The sequence below is a fragment of the Canis lupus genome, chromosome 24, assembly GCF_003254725.2.
Source record: "Canis lupus dingo isolate Sandy chromosome 24, ASM325472v2, whole genome shotgun sequence".
In the NCBI taxonomy this organism is placed as follows: Eukaryota; Metazoa; Chordata; class Mammalia; order Carnivora; family Canidae; genus Canis; species Canis lupus.
Genome location: NC_064266.1, coordinates 10,547,217 through 10,565,570, shown reverse-complemented (window position 1 = coordinate 10,565,570; position 18,354 = coordinate 10,547,217). Strand labels below are relative to the sequence as shown.

Sequence of the window (18,354 nt, the reverse complement as noted above, 5' to 3'; positions counted from 1 at the left end):
CATTCATTTGGGGAATATAAATAATAGTGAAAGGGAATAGAAGGGAAGGGAGAAGAAATGTGTGGGAAATATCAGAAAGGGAGACAGAACATGAAGACTCCTAACCCTGGGAAACGAACTAGGGGTTATGGAAGGGGAGGAGGGCGGGGGGTGGGGGTGAATGGGTGATGGGCACTGAGGGGGGCACTTGACGGGATGAGCACTGGGTGTTATTCTGTATGTTGGCAAATTGAACACCAATAAAAAATACATTTATTATTAAAAAGAAAAAAGAGAAGAACATTGCTAGGTAAGGTGTAGCAAGGACCAAAAGCTTCAGCATCACTTCGGAGCTTGATGGGAATGTAAGATCTTGGCCCCTCCTGCCAAAATAGAATCTGCATTTTAAACAGATGCCCAGGTGATTTGTGTGCATACTAACATGAAAGAAGCGTTGCTTATGGCATGACTGCTGAGGGCAATCGGAGAAACAGTGGTTAATGAAAATGGAGGCAAGGGGGGATCTGCCCCACTGAAACCACAACATCATAGGTGTGATGTTCAATCTTCAGATAGGGGGAGGTCTCTTGCTGTTAGCACAGGATGAAGATGAAGCAATTTAATGTAGACTTGTCATTGTCAGTCCTGAAGTTGGCCTCTGTGAAGTGACTAAAGACAGCAAATCATGCTAAGTTCTACTGCTATTAACATTAATGACTCATGGTGAAAAAAATCACACCATCCAGGCAGGGAAATGGAATGGTTAAAGTGTAGGGACTTTTGATCCACAATTTATTCTTACTGTTTGGCTGAATTTGAATGATAGGAAAGAGAAAATGAGCATGAATGAAGGAGCCCTGGAGATAAACAGTTGGTTTTACCAATTGTATAGGTCAGAGATATTCCAGCTGCATCTAGTGGAATTTGCAGTTCTTGAGGGATCCCTCAGGGGATGACAAAAGTGTAAAAGGTTGAGGAGGAGACAGGACAAGAGGCCATATTTAACTAGAAGAGCTGTTTTACATGTCTGGGTTCTACCAAATACTTGAGGGATACAATGAGGACATTGGCTTGCATGCTATTTCAGATAGATGACTAAAAAGGGTTTGGTCAATGGGAACAGGTTTAATCTAAACAATTGTAAAAGGTCATGGAGTATTTTCAGACCCCCCCTTGAAGGAAAGCAGAGAAAATACAGAGGTTGGGCATTTCTTTTTGTAGGTACCTATTATTTAACCCAAATATGTAGTACACATGGCATCATTACAACTTGATCTAAGATTTCTTACCACTTGAGCCTAGAATTCCTCTTCGTACATAGCCATAGGTAGTCATTAAAATTGCTTGGGAATAGTACTAGAGTTGAAATTCTTTTACCAATTTGGGTTCTAGGAAGTAGAAAGACATGTCAGTAATTTCTCTAATTGTCTATATTTTAGTAATATAATGATGATTTTATATGGCACAAGAAGTGAGCATTTGTCAATTTTTCTAGCTACTCAGCACCTTTTGGACTCCCTTCCTATCACTGGGGTATTTCCTATCTTATAACTCACACCTCCCCAAGAATGGAGCCCACAACTATTTTCTTCCCATCTACCCTTGCAGATACACAGTAAGTATTGCACTGTATCAGACCTCTGATTAGAAGAGAGCAGAAAGAATAAGCTGGCACTTCACAGGTTCCATTTTTGGGTAAAGGGAGGCATGAAGGCATCCAGCTTTCTAGAATATTAATGGTGAAGATTCTGGCACTTAGCTACCAACTTTAATGTTGCAAGCTGAAATATCTTAATCCAGTTTCAGCAGGAATGGAATCCTGACTGAAGCAGAGATATCCTGTGCTTTGAGCATTGTTGTTTCCTTTATAGCCTCTAGACCTGATACTCTGGCCCTCCTGCAGATTTTTTAGTACCCGTTAATATGTTTCCTTTCTATTTAAACTAGCTAGAGTGGATCCTGTTGTTTGCACCCAGAATCCTGAACTATGGTTAAAAATAAAAGCTCTAATTCTTAATCTTTCCTTGTGTTAGTTATTGATTTCTGCATAATGAATTATACCATAACTTAGTGGCTTACAACAGCAATAAAAGTGTATTATCTATCACGGTTCCTGGGGTCAGAAATATTCAGGAGTAGCTTAGTTTTGCATTTGAGATATGGGCTTGGGCAGCAGTCATCTGAAAACTTGACTGGGACTGGAAGATCCACTGCCAACATGGTGGCAAGTTGGTTCTGGTGGTTGGTAGTTCTTTTCCTTGTAGACTTGTCTACAGATCTTGACAGTCTTCATTATAAGTAGTTGACTTTTGCCAGAACAAGAAATCCACGAAAGGAAATAGGGAGTGGTAAGGAGAGAGAAAGAGAGGGAGAGAGAAAGAGATGGAGAGAGAACCAGGAAGAAGCTGTCCTTTTTTTTTTTTTTTTTTTTATTTATTTATTTATTTTTTATTTTTTTTTTGAAGCTGTCCTTTTTATGACCCAGTTGGGGCAATCACACACCATCACACTTCTACCACATTTTATTCATTTAGAAGTGAGTCAAAGCCCGGTCCACATTAAGGGAAGGGGGAAATAGGCCCTTCAGTTTGAATAGGTCAATGCCAAAAAACTGGGGGACATCTTTTAAATGTCAGAAGCACCTCGTGGCTCAGTTGGTTAAGGGTCTGCCTTCAGCTCAGGTCATGATCCCAGGGTCCTGGGGTGGAGCCCTGCCTCCTGCTTCCTGCTCAGTGGGGAGTCTGCTTCTCTCTCTTCCTCTCTTTCTCCCTCACCCTCTCTCTCAAATAAATAAAATCTTTAAAAAAATATAAAACCACCAACCATGCTCTTTGTCATATAAATTTGTAGTGCCTTCCTTTGGTAGGTGAGCTAACCTGCCCTGCCCTACCACTCTGAGCTGAGTCATTAGACTTAATTTGTCCAAAGAGATCTTTGGAGACATGATGATGCAAACAGAGATTTGAAAAATGCTTGCAAGTCTTCACTTGCTCTCTTACATCTCTGCTGTCATCATGATGAATCCAGGGTACCCTATTGAATGATCGGAGCTACATGATATTGAGTCAAGTATATTAGTTATCTATGACTGCATATCAAATTATCCCAAAACTTAGCAACTCAAGACAATAAGCATTTATTTTCTTTCGGAGTTTCTATGGTTTAGGAATTCAGGAGTGGCTCAGCTGGTTGGTTCTGGCTCAGGGTTCTGGCTCAAAGGTTATGGTTATTGGAAGGCTTGGCTGGGACTGATGAGTCCATATCTAACATGGTTCATGCATGTGTGTGGCAAGTTGGTGCTGGATGTTGAGGCCTTGAAGGTTCCTCACCATGTGAATCTCTCCATAGGGCTGACTATGTGTCTTCACATCATGGTGCGGCTTCTACTTAGCTGAGTGGTCCAAAGGAATAATAAAGCAGAATCTATAATGTCTTCAGGAAGCAAACCTTAGAATGACTGTCATCTTTGGAGTATCCTATTAGTTACACAGGACAGCCCTATTTTATGTGGGAGGTGATTGCACAGGGCAAGGATATAGTGGAAGGCAAAAATCACTGGTCACCATCTTGGAAGATCATAACTTTAAGTTGCCACAGTCATTCCAGTTGAGGACAACTTATATCAACCTACTAGTAGCTAGCCAAAGCCCAGGCATGGAAGCAAGCTATGGAAGATAAGCAGAGCTGCCCAGGCATCCCCCAGCTGACTCCAGATGCCTGAGCAATAAATGAAGTTTTGTGGTTGTTTGGCAGCATTATTGTGCATAGCCACGATAATGTGCTGATACAAGCACATTAGTGACACTGGGAGACATTTAGAGGATTATGAATTAGACTTGCAATGAAAATCCCTGGGCTCAATTTTCCAATTGGCTAGTACTGAGATTCATATATAAACAGGATCTCTGCCTTTGAGGACTTATATTCTAATATAATTCACACACATTGAAGCATTTGAGCTATTGATTTATTTGTTTTTCCTGCAAAATAAAGCACAGGAATAAATGCATGCAGTTACTTTTATTCTGAATTTGTTCTCAAGCCGCTTTTGTGTGCAGAGAGTAAATTTTTTTTTCCCTTGAACTCTTTAATCTTTTAAAAATTGGCTTCATTAGGTATAGTTTACATATAATAAAATTCACCAACTTTAAGTCTACAGTTTGGTGAGTTTTAATAAATATATATGGTCACATAATCACCATCACAATTCAAATATAGTGCACTTCCATCACTCCCCAAAGTTTGCTCATATCATATTTGCTTTTAAGTAAACTTTTTATGGCAGTAAAATATAGGCAAGTGCAAGCTCGATGAATTTTCACGAGGTGTATCCATCATTCAAATCAGGAAAGAAAACATGACAAACACTCCAGGGGTTCCCACATGTTCCCTTTTTCCAATGGTAACTAGTAATCTGGCTTTCATCATCATAAATTAGTTGCCTGCTTTTGAATGTTAATGTCAATGGAATCATATAATAAGTATTCCATTGCATCTGGTTTCTTTTGTTAAACCCTATGCTTGTGAGATTTTCTCCTATTGCTGCATCTAGTTGTAGTTTGTTTATTCTCACTGCTAGTTTTCCATTGTATGAATATGCCACAATTTATTTATCCATTCAATTCCCGACGATTGCTTGGGTTGTCTCCAGTTTTGGGCTACTATGAATAGACCTGCTATGAACATTCAGTACATATTTGCTGGCATTTTTTTGATGGCTTTGCCTATTTTTAGGGGATAGTAGGAATACAATAGAATCAAAAACTGCCCATTCATTTTGATTATATTAACTGATTTGGGACACTCACCAAAAAAACCAACAGACTTTTCAGAGGACATTTTCCCTGATGAAAGATTAGGCCCCAGGTTTGTATTTGCTTCATTTTATGAGAAAAAGAAAATAAAAGAGTGTGTTTTGAAATTTGAGAGGCAGGTACTTAGATGGTCAAATGGCTCTTCACATTCCAAGCTCTTCACATTCCTTTTCTACCTCTCCCCCCCCCCCCTTCTTTCCCACTTCTCTCCATTTCTCCCTTCTTTCTCTCCAGGCATTTTTAAGTACATAGGAATTTCAAAGACAGAGGTGAATGTTCCTCAGAATGGGGACTTCTTTTTTTTTTTTTTTTCCATGAAAATGAAGATGAAGTCAAGTGATTTTCAATTTGCTCCAAATGCCTTCTTTTTCTGGGAAATAGTTTTGGAGTTTCATAAACATTGAAACATTTTTGTTGTCTCAAATTTTGTTCTGCTTATTACATCCTGCCAGACAGGTCTCAATAAGCCATAATGAAAGCCACGACAGCCATCATAACCCGCATCCTCTCACATCACTGAGGCTCTGGTAGCCCTGCCATTAGAGGAAACCTAACATTTCATCTGCCATTGTTGGTGGGCAAGTTTCAATTTGGGCTGGCCAGGCCCTGAAATGATCTACAAATGGCAGGTTGCAGGGTGTTATTTTATAGACTATAGGCTAGTGAGAAAGTCCTGTTCCTTTTAAGGAAGCTCATCTATTCAAAATTGAAATCACTTTTGTACAAGGACTGTTGGAGGACAATCCTTCCACATCCCACATGCCACATGTGTTTTAAGGAAAAAAAATTGCAAATTCTAGTTGCTTCTAGTTCTTCGACAAGCCACCAGTTAGCTCATTTTGCGAAACCCTTTCTACTCACGTGGGTGTGTAATAGACATGTGGTCTCAGTGTCCACTCCCCACTGATCCTTTCTCAAGAAGGCTTAATGATCCCATCTGGTTGATCCCTACCCATGACTTTACCCCCTCAGAGTGAGCTTCTATGGGTTAAGTCAACTGCACTTGAAACCTCTGATCTGGTTATCCCTGGCCATTCATCATAAGTCAGGACTTTGGTTTGAGCTATTAGGACAGCATACTGTCCTATTTTGTAGGATTTGAAACTGGAGGTTGGGGCTTAGAGGCTGCTGGCATGGGGTCTTCTCTGAAAGGCTAGGGCTCCGTTGTGAATGGAAATGACACCAAAGAAGCAGTATTTGCCATGTTTAGACTCTATCATTTTTTCACTCTTCTAAGTAAGCTGGAGAGGAGACTTTTTTTCTCCTTTCCTCCCAGTTGTGATCATTTCAGTAAACACAGACCTATTTCTGTCAACTGCACTAAGGACCTGTGAATGGCCATGATGCGCTGACCATGCTTTCATTTAATATAACCTCAAACTGAGTTTGCAAAGGAAGCCTCCAAGTAGCCACATGGGTTGGGGTATGTATTTCTCCCCCTTCATGCAGATTGGACTCTGAAGTACACATGTGAGAAGGCATTCTTTTTGAGGCCCAAAACTCACTCAATAGAATTCGTTTGCATTTCTATTTGAGCAGCCTGGGGACAAATATAGTGAAATGAATAGCCTTTTAATTTAATTGGCTTCCCAGTGTGAATCCAAAAATAGAAGGCACAATCCATCTTGGAATTACTGGAGAAATCACTGAGATCCAAAGCTCAGCACATAACCCTCCCAGAGTGTAAGCATCCTTCCCACTGATGTCAGACCTCCCACAGAAACTGAGGCAAAGCAGGGGTTTAGTAAAGAGGGGGATCTAGTCCCAAACAGGCAATTGTGTCTATTTATTGGTTTTTAGCTGCAATTGCCTTCTCTTCTTCAAATATAAACTATACATTAAAGGAATAAGAAAAGAAGTGCTATTACTTATCTGTGTACTTTTCAAAATCAAAATAGAGTCAATGAAGAGAGAAAAATCTAATACATTTGACTTTTAAAAATGAAACTAGAGGAGAGTATCATAGCACGGCTGTGAAAGCCTGATTTAAAGCTGTCAGAAAGTCCTGACATTTCAATCTTCTGCCTCTTAGCGCTAAGATTCTATTGGAAACTCCTGGGTTAATCTTGCTTTTGGGTTGGAAATGTGGAAAAAAGGAGAGGTATATGCTATCTGGGTTACAGGCCAACAACATTCTCAATTCTTTATACATTTGAAACACAACTGAATAGAAGAATTTTGGCACCTTGTGGTCCCCGTAGAACAGGATTTGGGTGAGGAGGCACATAGGAGGAGGTAGTGCCTGATGCAGAGGGAAGAAGCTGATGGAAAACATTAACCACTGAGGAGAGCAGTGTTTTCTCCAAAAGACTTATCCCATGCTAACTAGAAGAGCCACTTGTGTTGAACTTCTCTGAAATTTCTATTTTTCTCCACTCTCATATAAAAACACATGCCTTGGGGTGAATAACTTGTTCTTTGCTAAAACTTTGGTGGAATTCAAATGCCAATGGGAAAAAAATGATAGAAACATCATCAAAGTAAGTCCTTTTGTTAAAATAAGAGAATAAATTGCATGATTTGTGAGCCAGAGGTTCCCGAGAGGAGAGTACTAGTGTCCTCCAGGTAGCAGAGAGCTCCCCACTTGATTTCAACAATTTTCCTTGTAGTAGCAGAGCTCAGCTCCACCTCAGAAGTGGGATCTGTCCTCACCTGGAGTGGAAGGGGAGAATTCCTATCAGGGAAGGATTGTTTTTTAACCCAGGTTTTATTCACTCCCCCTCCCCTGCCCCCCCAGATCATGGTCCTGAGCAAAACTGTATAGGAGGTTGTAGCAACTTTTGGTTTAGTTGTGTACCTCCTGCCCTCCCCCAGATTCTTGGGTGTGTCTCCTTCCCTTCAGTCTCTCTCTCTCTCTCTTTTTAAAGATTTTATTTATATTTATTAGAGACAGAGAGAGAGACAGATAGGCAGAGGGAGAAGCAGGATCCATGCAGGGAGCCTGACGTGGGACTCCTGGATCCAGTCCTGGGCTGAAGGCAGGGCTAAACTGCTGGGCCACCGGAGCTGCCCCCCCTTCAGTCTCTCATCTGGTTCCTTGCCATCCTTACCTAACCCTCTACCTGTGTTCACATCTTCAGTGCATCATCTCGCTCAATTCTCAGAACAACCTGATGAGGTAGGTCATATCACGAGCCCCATTTTGCTGATGGAGAAAGTGAACCTCAGAGAGGTAATTGTCCCAAGTTCCTGCAGTGTTTACATTCTAGTTGGGATTTTCTGAAGACAGAGCAACCTTTACGCCCCTAAGGATTATATCTCTGTAGAGAAATTCCAGGGGCTAGGAGAGCCTGTTGACATTGATGTTCTTGAGGTAAATCACTTAGATCGCTCTACCTGCACGTGCAAGGTCTGCACTTGGCATCTCTAGCTGGGGAGGGGATGATTCTATTTGCATTGAAGAGGTGGCAATGAGCTTTGGAACATTAAAATAAGGACTGATTCTTGGGCTTTGCAAACAAGTCCCTTTATTTTGGAAAACACTTGTCCTCCCTAATGTCAAGGGTGGCATTGAAAGAGGCAGAGCTAGAGGACAGGATAACAATAGAAAGAAGCACGTTTTGCTGCCGTATTCTAATTCAAGGCAAGCCATGCTTTGGGCTTCAGGTTTTTTCCATCTGTGGCATGAGGGCTTTTCATTAGACGATTGCCAAGGCCCCTGTTTTAGCTAAACTTCTGCTTGCTCTTTGAGAAAAGAAATTAATTTTCCATTTAATATGCAACATTTTTTTTCCACTAGTGCCTTTATCTCTCTCACCTTTGGGATCATTCCTGGCTTCCTTCTTGGGCTGTTAATAATTAATAGTGCTAGCGTTTATAAGCCAGTGGTAATATGTTTTGATTTTATCATTTCTTTTCATGAATTATGGATATTATTAAAAAGCAATTTTTTTAAAGTCCAAGAAGGGAATGGAAGTTGAAGGGAGGTCAGAGGTGATGAGAGGGCAGGTGATCCTGCTCCTCCATCATCTGTCAGGTTTAATAAGTAGCTTTTAGCTTGAAGGAGCTCCTGCTCTTTCTCCACATCTCCCTTCGTGGGTGGGAAGACACAGCCATAGCTGGAATATAAATTAATACTAGAGCCTTGAAATCCTCCACCTGCTAGGAGGTCACTGCATAAAGCAGATTTCTCTTAGATGTCATTCAAGAGGGTAAACCCCTGAATTGCTCCTGAGTGAGCACACTCAAATTCTGTATAGATTTAGAATCAGGAAACTCAAGGTTTCATATTGACATTGTCTTTGATTGACCAGCTGTGTGACTTTGAACCCAGCAATGAACCTGTTGGGGCTCCTTATCTCTAAAATGTTAAAATGATATCACACTCATCTAGGTAACAAGAATCTTTTGAGAGTAAGAGTAAATGTTAAAAATAAAACAAAGCAAAATGTCTGATCTTTGAAATACACCATAAAGAGAAGGAAAAACAAGCCATAAACTGAGGGAAAATATTTGCTAAACATATCTAACAAAAGACTTATATCTAGAGTATATAAAGAACTCATATACGCCATATGTAATTTTTAAATGGGTAGAAGATTTGAATAGATACCTTACAAAAGAATATGTATGAATGGCCAATAAGCACATGAAAATGTGTTTAACATTGTTATTATCACAAAAGTGCAAATTAAACCCATGAGATAATACTACATAATAATTAGAATGTTTCAAATTTCAAAAATAGGAAAGAAAGAAAGAGAGAGAGAGAAACTAAGAAAGAAAGGGTGACAATACCAAGTGCTGGCAATGGTGTGAAATGATTGAAACTCTTCATACATCCTGGTAAGAATATAAAATGGAATACTCATTTTGGAAAAGAGCTTAACAGTTTTCTTATAAATATATACCTACCATATGACCCAACCATTGCATTCCTAGGTATTTACAAAAAAAAAAAAAAAAAAAAAAATCTGAAACTTTGACACAAGATCCGAATATGAAGCTTTATTCAAAATTACTCAAAACTGGCAACAACCAGAATGTTCATCAACTGGTGAATGGATAAACTAGTAATAGCACATCCATACAGTTGAATAAAAGAATAACAAGGGGTACACTTAAAAGGAATTGAACTCAGAGTACTTATTGTATGATTTCATTTATATAAACCATAAGAAAAGACAAACCTAATACAATACTGGCAGAAAGCAAATTAGGAATTACCTAGAACCAGAAATTGTTGGGTGAGGTTGGTGATTGCAAAGGGACATGTGGGAAGTTTTGGGGATGATGGAAGTGTTTTATATCTTGACTATAGTAGTGGTTACACAGGTGTATACGTTTGCCAAAAAGCATCAAAATATGCACATAAAATGAGTGTGTTTTCACTTTGGGTTTCATTTGAATAATTTTTACTACTAAGTCTTCAAGTTTACTTATCTTTTCTTCTACTGTATTTTCTGTTGTTGCAAACATTGTATTGCATTATGTTTTTCATCTCTGGAAGCTAATGTGAGTCTTCTATTACCTCTGTGTCTTTCCTTATGCTCATTCTTTTCTCTACATTCTTGAATACAAAGCATGTATTTTCCTTGTATATTCTATCATTTGTGTCATTTCTCTATTTCTATGATTGATTTTTCTTCTTTGTATTTTCCTATCTCTTTGCATATCTGGTAATTTTTGACTGGATATCAGACATTGTAATGTTTACATTGCTGAGTACTGGATCTTTTTTTAATTCTTTTAAATATATATGAGTTTTATACTTAGAAATTATTTGATTCATTTGAGACTTGCTTTTAAGCTTTGTTAGACAGGACCAGAGGCTTAACTCTGTGGCTAATTTGGTCACGCTGCAGAGGCAATGTCTTTCTGGGTACTCAACCAGATCTCAAATAAGCATATGCAAACAAATGAGTAATCAGTACTCAACCAAATGTGTATCATGAGGTTTCTCCATTCTGCTGTTGGAAATGGTGATTATTTTTAATTCTGAATAAGCTCTGAGTAATTTTCACCTGCTCTTTTACAGTGGTTCTTTCCCTGGCCTTGAGTAGTTTCCTCCCATGCTGAGTCTTATCAGTATTCAGCTAAGGACTTGATGGGAACCCCATGCAGAACTCTGAAGCTCCCTCCCCTGTTCTCTCTCTCACTGTGCTTCTATCTATTTTCTGGTATACAGCCCTGCAAACTCTAGCTTCCTTGACTATTCCCACCCCCCTTGACTCTGTGAGGGTTCCTCCTCTCTGTGCTAAAACCTGAAAACTCTCCCCAGTTGGTAACCTGTGACAATCACAGATTCATGTTGTTTCTTTCTTCTCTCTTATGAACCACTGTCTTGCCCTGCTTTCTGTCTAGTCTTTGAAAACCATTGTTTCATGTATCTTGTCCAGGTTTTTAAAGTAATCTCTACGCCCAACATGGGGTTTGAACTCACAACCCCCATAAAAAGAGTTACATGTTCTATTGACTGTCAATTTTAGTGCCCCTGTTTTGTCGATAGTTTTTTCAGTTGTTGGGAGAGTTTTTAGTTGTTGGGCATATCTTGTTTTTGTTACTTCATCACAGTTGGAATAAAAAATTTCAAATAAGTCGCATTTTACTTCATGTGATTTATACTTCAATAGATGTCATGATGCATTCTCATTCACTAGGGCTGCACCATAACCTGGATGCTCAGGGTAGCTTTGTAAAGCTTTGCCATGTTGTATAAGGGCTAGAATGTGACAGGAGGGTCTGCCTAGAAATTGCAGAGCAGTGTATCATTGACTCACTTGGTCCCACCATGCATACGTCACCCATAATGTTGCTGCAGCCCTTATGGCTCTTACCTTTTCAGAGTTTACTGGCTCTGCATCATTTGCTTGGCAATGCCAACAGGCTGTGAGTGCTGGAGAATCAAATCCTCCCAGAGCAGCCTTCAACTCATGTCTAGGGGGAGTTGCTGTATAGATACTGCAGCTCCCTTGCTCTTCAGGAAGGCAGCTCTGGGGAGCATCTTCTAGATGTTTGCAGAGTTATCCAGCAAGATCAATCTTCAGCTTCTCATAGTGGTAACTTGCTTGATATCACACTTTTTATTCATACCTTTCCTACCCTGTCTGACTTCTTCCTTCTTTCTCCCTAGACCCTTTAATTAGTGTTTGCTGTTGTCACCTTCCAAATAACCCATTTGTAAATGAATCTTTGTCTCAGGGTCAGCTTCTGGAGGGGCCATAACTGTGACAGTATCCAACTATACCTTAAACAGAATCAGGCTGCCCAGTGGCCAGCCATTCCCCATTAGAGAAGGAGCAGGGACCCCAAGCCTAGTCAGTCTTCAATTCTCTGCTTATCCTTGCCTGTGATCTTACACATGAATGATGTAGCACATGCCTTTGGTGGTAGAAGTATCAAACAATGATCCAGTTCTAGGGGACAATTTTGGCAGTAAATACAGTTTTAAAGATGCCTATTATTTTTGGGTTAGTGGTTGTATTCTAGAAATGTACTTAAAGAAAATAAATGAGGGTCTGTGCATTATTTGGTTCTCAGACTTTGCACTGAAGCTCTGTCTGTAATATCAGAGAAATGGAAGAAACCTTTTTTTTTTTTTTTTTTTTTTTTCTGTGAGGCAGCAGCCCTGGGAAGGCCCCAGCACAGCAGAGCCCTCTTACCTGGGCTGCACCTGATTAAGCATTCCCTGCCCTCCGCAGCAGTTCCAGTACATAGAAGTCCCAGGCAACCACTACGTGCACCTGAACCAACCTCAGAACGTGGCTGACATCATCAGTGCCTTTCTGCAGAGCAAGGAGATGATCCCACACTAGCTGTAGCCTGGACCTCGGGCTTTGGAGGCCTCGTGCCCATCACTCACCACCTGGATTCCTAGTTCTCAGGCCCTCCAGCCAGGAGATCAGCAATATGGTACATGACTGTGATAGCACATTCGTATAATGGAATACTTCGTAGTCATTACAAATGCTGTTAAAGGTTAATATATTTTGGTAAGAGATGTTCTAGTGTATTGTGTGATACAAAAGGCAGGTTATAAAGCAATAAATATAGTATGATCTTATTTACTTCTGTTTTGTAGTAAAGGAAATTTCTGTTTGAACTTTGCCAATTCACAGAAAAGCATGGCTCCCATGTAACCTGAAGCCAGCTTGAGCCTCCAACAGCCATACTGGACTCGGTTGAGAACTGTACACCAGTATTAAACTGGAGAAGCAGATGGCCTCATGCAGATGACATCATACTGTGATCATGGTCAATCCCAATGGCAACTTCTCAGTCCCCTTTGTAATAACTGCAAAGTACCATGTGGAGCCTTCCTAATTTAGAAAAGACTGTCTCCCTCTTGCCTTCTATTTGGCTCTCACTACTCATTAGGGGAGGCCTGATGAGCTTCTCCTCCTAGCTTTCCTTGTCTAACATACTAAGTTCATCCTCAGTAGAGACCATTTTGGGTCTTTGGTTATTCTCGGACATATTCGAACGAAGTTGCTCAAAAGTTGTAGTCAAACAAATGTCACCCACAAGTCTTTTCTGAATGCCTTTTATGTGTCTTGTACCTATGCAATGTCTAACAAAATAACTGAGTGACTGACCCATAGGGACAGAGGACCATGAGGAAATCATCTGAATTGTAAATGAAAATTCTTCTACCTTCTACATGCTCTCCTCTCTCTCTCCTCTTTTAGTTTTCTTCTGCCCACATGAGGCACCAGTTGAGCCATAGAGAGGAGAGTAGTGGAGATGGCTCATCCATCTTCAAGGAGAGTATTTTGGGTAAGAGCTTGAATATAAATGAAAATAAATAGTCCAGAGCTTATTCCCTGACTGGGGGTATAAGAGAGATATATAGTAAGAGAATTTTTGAGCCACCTAAGCCAATTAACAGCTGAGGGATAAAACCCAGCGAGATTAAATGATTTTCTAAAGTCTAACAGTTAACAAGTCATGAATAATGACAATTGAATATTTACATTAGATAGAACCTCATATCGTTTCTATTTATTTGTTCATAGGAGAACCTGCCTCTCATTGCATCAGTTTCTATTTAGAGGAGACAAGAGCAGGTGGGTTTGCATTAAAGTCATTCATGGGCTTGAGGGAATCATTTTGAGAAGACAGATTCTATAGCCAGGCCAGGGCGTAGGACAGCCTGAAGGACGTTTGCAAAATACAAAGCCTCACATTTCATCCTTTGCAAGCTCTGAGTCAGCGGGTATGGGATGGGGTTTAGGAAAACAGAGTTTTCGACTGCTACCCAGCTAATTCTCGAGCCAGTCAAATGTTAGACTCCTGGCTTGACCAAGCCTCAGGCAGTGTGGGATCCAGAGGGAATAAAAAATGGGAAGAGAAAAGAGGAGATTGGCTCACAGGATTTGGACCAATTTTTCTTTTTTTCCAGAGTGAATTTTTTTCTACCCTGATTGATGTCTGCCCTCAAATGAAAAAATGGAAACCGCATGTTTATGGGAATTTGCCAGCTTGGGTAGAGATGGACTGGTAAACAGTCTTCCAGCTTCTCCAGGGCACAGATGAAAATAGAACTAAAGGCTACCCCTGTTTCTGTCTCGGTGAGCAGTGCACGTGACTGCTCTGTCTCATTGCAGAACAGGGCTGTCGCACATTTAAATAAAATGTTCACCATTTTATTTAAAAGCGGTTTCCCTTCCCTTTGCTCCCACAGAAGCTCAAATCACAATATTTTGTCTCCTTTTCTAATAAAAGATGGAGCTTAGCTATTTGGGAGAACTGACAGGTTTTTCTCATCTTTTGTTTGATTAAAGACTCTGAAAACTTTTAGGAGCCCTGCTGATGGTTTCTTCCCACGTTTGAATGAAAGGCAAAAAGGAAAGGCTGGGAGCCCAGGAACTGGCAGGTGCTCTCTGGGCTGCTGCTAGTTGGCTGCTAGGGAATGGGCTTCTTTACGCTACAAACTTTAGTATTACGGAACTCTAGGCTAATGTTAAGTCAAAATGCTCTTTTACATCTTCTCATCTTTCCAGCTTTGTCAGCTTCAGACCTTGAGCGGGTCACGTACCTGGAGTTGTGGTGAGCCTGAATGAGAGGTTCCACCAATGACACACAGGAGACTCTGCCTCTCCTGGAGACCTTGTGGTTCTAGCAGGAGAAGGAAGCCTTCAGGCTGGGGATTTGGCAAACTTTTTCCTCAAAAGGCCAGGTAGTAAATATTTTCAGCTTTGTTGGCCTCTGTCACAATTATTCAACTCTGCCATTGTGGTGTCAAAGCAGCCATAGAAAAATGAGTGGGTCTGTGTTCCAATAAAACTTTATTTGCAAAAACAGGTGGCTGGGTTGGATTTGGCCTTTGGGCCATAGCTTGCTGACCTCTGGTCTAGGACATTAGGAACCTACAAGCAGAGACAGGGCCGAGTTTGAATCCTAGATGGTCTACTAACTAGCAATGTGACCTTGGAGTAGTTACTGAAACTGTGAGCCTCATCGACTTCAGCAGTAAAATGGTAATAAAATCACTACCTCAAAAAAAGAAAGAAAAGAAAAGAAAAATAATAATAAAATAAAATAAAATAAAAAATAAAATAAAATAAAATAAATAAAATAAAATAAAATAAAATAAAATAAAATAAAATAAAATAACTACCTCATAGATATGCTGGTAAGAGGCCTGGAATAAGTCCTGGATTGATCTCCAACCACATGTAGGAACCCAGCCAACACTATTACATCACTTCATTTAGAGACCAAACTAGAAATCAGACTTCAGATGCTGGGGCCCCATGGGCTGTATTTAGTTAACTGAGGGGTTTTATTTGGATCACACGGCATTTTAAAGACTTTTGTTATATGAATACTTTTAGATCATATTGTATGCTTTCGATGTGTCTGTCAAAGACTACTTTGTTGTCTTATGGGTGGATAGCCTCACTTTTTAATTAATTTTATTTATTTATTTTTTGGATAGCTTTACTTTTAAAATGTCCTTCCTTATGTCTATTGGTATTTAAGTTTATAAATCCTTGATCGGAAGGGGTCTGAAGACTTTCCCAACTCCAAAAGAATATGACTCTGCCATTCTCCAAGGATGATGCCAAACATTTCACATTTCACATTTAGGAACAAGTCACCCAAAAACAGTGGTTTAAAAACAGCAACAACAACCATGCCTTACTTCTCCTGAGTCTAGGAGTTGGCCAGGCTATTCTGTTGTCACAGGCTGGGTCCAACTGACCTCAATGGCCTCTCTCATGCATTTGTTGTAAGCTGGAGAATGGCTGGGGTAGGTCTGCCTAAACTTAGACAATGCCACTCTCTTCCATGTATCTGTCCTAAGCCTCCAACAGGTTAGCTAGCACAGGTCCTCAGAGAAGCAAGAGGGGAGGCAGATAACATGCTCGTACAAGCTTCTACTTGGATCAAATTTGCTACTCTCCAATTGGTGAAAACAAGCATTCAGCCAAGTCCAGAGTCAGCATGGGAGGTCACTACCAAAGCCATAGAGAAGAGTGGAGAACTGGAGATACCAATGCAATAAATCTATCGCAAAAACTTAAGTGATGGTTTGTGTGAGGGTAAAGGGAGTGCCATTATTCTCTTTGTTATTACTGAAAAATGTGGTAACTTTCTGAAAACAAAGAATAGGATCATGTTCAGGCAATGGTGAGTGCAAGTGACTTTGAGTATGTGTGTCTGTGTGTAGAAGGGGTGATGTTTCTCCTTCTTTTCTCCTTGTCCCTCAAACCAAGAGCAAAAAGAGAGTTTTGAAGACCTTTGAAAACTCTTCTATCAGCCCTCTGGGGAACTCTAAGAGGATGATTTTAAGGACACTGTTAAGTGGGTGATCTTTCCAAACAAACACTGCTCTCATTTTTGACATCATAAATTGCTTGCATTCTTAGCTTGGGATTCATCTTTGGAGAGGTAGTTATTTATTTCAGACACACACCAAGAAGTATTCATTATAAAAGTGAGAGTGAATAGAAGTAACAATAACAGAAAAACCCCACCACACTACCATCGCCAACAAAACATGAATAGGTTATTTTTGCAAAGTATTGTGAGTTTTCCACATGGTAGTGAAGATAATAAAAGATATGACTCAATATTGATTTTGTAAATCTTTTCCTTTGCATACAGGTGTTGCCGATAAGGTCCCAAGATAAGCATGTGAGATGAAATAATGAAAGCTGAAATGTCAAGACTACTCATTACTTACATTTGTTTTTTATAATCTAGGACTTAGGGTACGATAGGTAAAGAACCCATGTTTTTCCAAAGCACTGTTTTCAATTTTTTAATGGAGATAAATGAACTGTCAGCCCATCTGACACTCACTACATTTGCTAAGTGCTTAGTAACACATGAAAATGATGAGAAGAATGCCAGAGCTGAGCAAGCGGAATCCACAGAGATGAGATTGAGTTCCTTGACGCCTGAAGTGTGGTCCGTGGAGAGACGTCACCACATCACCCAGGAGCTTGTCTGTACCCAAACCTGAGGAATCAGTCTGCATTTTATCAAGACTCCAAGGATTTGTATGCACATTAGCATTTGAGAAGCACTGGTTCCTAATTAATAATGTTCTAAATTAGAGCCTATATCTGGACTTATTAGAAACATTAGTATTGTAAAACACTTATTCGTAGACTACTTTAATAAAGACCCCAGATCTATTACCATTTTGGGGCCTCAGTGTTTATATCCATCAAACGGGGACACATAACTCCCTTTCCTGATTTGCAAAGGAAATGAAGCAATCAAGCCATAGCTATAATAAAGTGCTCTGGAACAAATAAAGAGATAGTGGGTCTTATTTTATTAACAAAGTGCTTCAATCTCAATATTTTAGCTAAGTACAAGTCCTAAACGCTGAGGAAACTAAAGAGGTCAAGAAAACACTATTCTGTCTTCATGCTTTTATGAATATCCAACCATCTATCCTGGGTAGCTGGCCTTCTGCCACACTGAATCTGCTCCGTTATGTCAATGATGGCCCATCACTTCAAAGGAAGGTCTTAACACCTGGCACTTGATTCTAGGATTTTGTTGCTGAAAATGTCCTCTCCCCAGCACTATTAGCCTCGCCTGGAGGCTTATTGAAAACACAAAACCTCCAGCCTGAACTCCCAGTGTCCAGAACCAGAACCTACTTTTTGAAGTGATCCTCCTTGATTCTTGTGCAAATTAATCTTTGAGAAGCACTGATCTAAATGAGTATTTCTCAACTGTCAAAAAGGAAGATCTTCCTCTGCTCTATGGTCCTTCTAGCTGGACTTAGAAGCAAATCGACAGATTTGCAGAGGCAGATTAACAGGAGAAATATTTAATAGGTGTACATGCAGGGAATCCACACAGACATGGAAATTTCAAAGGCAATGAGGCACATGAAGCTTATGTGAGCTAAGCAGAGGGGAAGGAGTCTGTGGATACAAAGGGGAGGAAGGCCATTAGCAGAGAGGTGAGAGGAGACGTTTTGAAAAACAAGGTTGCCTTATTATGCAGATAAATGTCTTAGGTAAAGGGGACACTCTGTTTTTTGTGTTTTGTTTTGTTTTGTTTTTTGTTTTTTGTTTTTGAGACTCTGTTGATAGCTTTCTTCCAGGTACAGGCTCTCCTTTTCAAGGTAAATTTAGGCAGCTGAGGGGGA

General features: G+C 40.1%; 1 long non-coding RNA gene across 1 annotated transcript in view; it reads left to right on the top strand.

Moving 5' to 3' along the window:
• LOC112673584 (uncharacterized) overlaps positions 1–17,465 on the top strand; it is a 31,725-nt gene extending 14,260 nt beyond the window's left edge. Inside the window, exons 2-7 of the long non-coding RNA XR_004808947.2 lie at positions 12,356–12,724; positions 13,421–13,508; positions 13,748–13,798; positions 14,134–14,302; positions 14,735–14,910; positions 16,845–17,465. This is a non-coding gene — a long non-coding RNA (uncharacterized LOC112673584). The remainder of the gene's footprint in view (positions 1–12,355; positions 12,725–13,420; positions 13,509–13,747; positions 13,799–14,133; positions 14,303–14,734; positions 14,911–16,844) is intronic.
• Positions 17,466–18,354: the final 889 nt, after the last annotated feature.